The sequence below is a fragment of the Balaenoptera musculus genome, chromosome 6, assembly GCF_009873245.2.
Source record: "Balaenoptera musculus isolate JJ_BM4_2016_0621 chromosome 6, mBalMus1.pri.v3, whole genome shotgun sequence".
NCBI classification, from domain to species: Eukaryota; Metazoa; Chordata; class Mammalia; order Artiodactyla; family Balaenopteridae; genus Balaenoptera; species Balaenoptera musculus.
The window spans coordinates 20,569,028-20,570,467 of NC_045790.1; positions in this window are offsets into that span (position 1 = coordinate 20,569,028).

Below are 1,440 nucleotides of genomic sequence, written 5' to 3' on the forward strand. Positions count from 1 at the left end.
TTAATAGGCTCCTGTAACAATCTGGGGCTAAAATTGCCTTTACACTGAGTAGTTTCACATTAGTATTTCAGGGAAATAACCAGGTATATTTTCTGACACTGATAAAACATGTTGTCAAAGAAGCATTGATCAAAAACAGGTAAATCAGCAAGAATTAGGTTTATGGCTAACAATTCTGTGCCGACACTTAAAAAAAATGCTTTCCTATAACACTGATCCATATTTAAACTACACTTGAGGAAGATTTCTTCTCCCTATTATAACTCATTCTTTTTTTAATAACAAATTTTCTAAAAGAATTGGGCAATATTTTTGTGTTCTTTAAATTTGATTTCGCTTAAAGAATCGCATTTGTCAGTTCTAAGACTGTTTCCAATTTACAATTTCAGTTAGCATTGTCCTTTGATGTTCATTTCCAAAGTAAATTTCTGCCCTGCTATTCACAGGAAATATGTATTGTTGTTTTTTTAATCTTACTTTAGTATGTGTGTAATCAAGAAAATTTATTTTGCTCACTAATTCACCCTAATTCTGACCTTGAAGCTATGGCCATTGGAATATGAATAAAAAACCATTTTTGTCATTTAAGGCTACCATCAGCAAATCTACTATTTTAATGATGGCTGAAAACAGGGTATCACTCTCTTCCCAGTCTTCTCGTCATTACAAAGGAGTGGATGGCCACTAGGAAAGCTGTCCCAAAGGAGGACTCAGAGACACAGACCCTCAGTGTCTGCCTGCATTTCTTCAATCTGAAAGAACCATCAAATCGAGGTGTTTCCCATGACAATCCCAAAATGTAGGTATCAGGTTAAATGATAAAATGGAAGTTGAGGGCTGAATAGAGAAGGGTGAAAGATTTAGAGGTAAACATATTAAAGGTAAAAAGCAAGTTCTGGCACCAAACTAGTAGGGAGCAAGAATATGGAGGTGGTGAAGGAAGCCAGTTTGATTCTGCAAACTCCACACTGCAGTGCAATTCTGCATTTTGCCAAATATAATCATTATTTGTTCTGAGAATATGAAGCAGGGGTCCCAGAGGGCACATTTAAACAAGCAACAACATGCTTCAAACGATGGCCCTGGTGTCTCTTGTCACTCTCCACAAGCCCTGACTTTTCATCAGCCAGAAGGAACAGATTGCTCCCAGGACTACAGTCTCAGGATCTGATGTAATAAGATCCTCAGAAGATTTCTAGGCTTGTTGGAGGTGGGATGCTCTAGGCCAGTGTCTCTCAAACTCTAACTTGCATCAGAATCACCTGGGGGGAGAGAGCTTGCTAAACAGCCAGCTGGACCACATCCCAGGTTTTTTGATTCGGCACAGCTGGGGCGGGTCCCAAAATGTGTGATTGTAACAAGTTCCCTGGTCACGCTGAGGCTGCTGGCAGCTGGGACCCACGGAGCTCAGCCACCCAGGTAATGCAGACACTGATAACA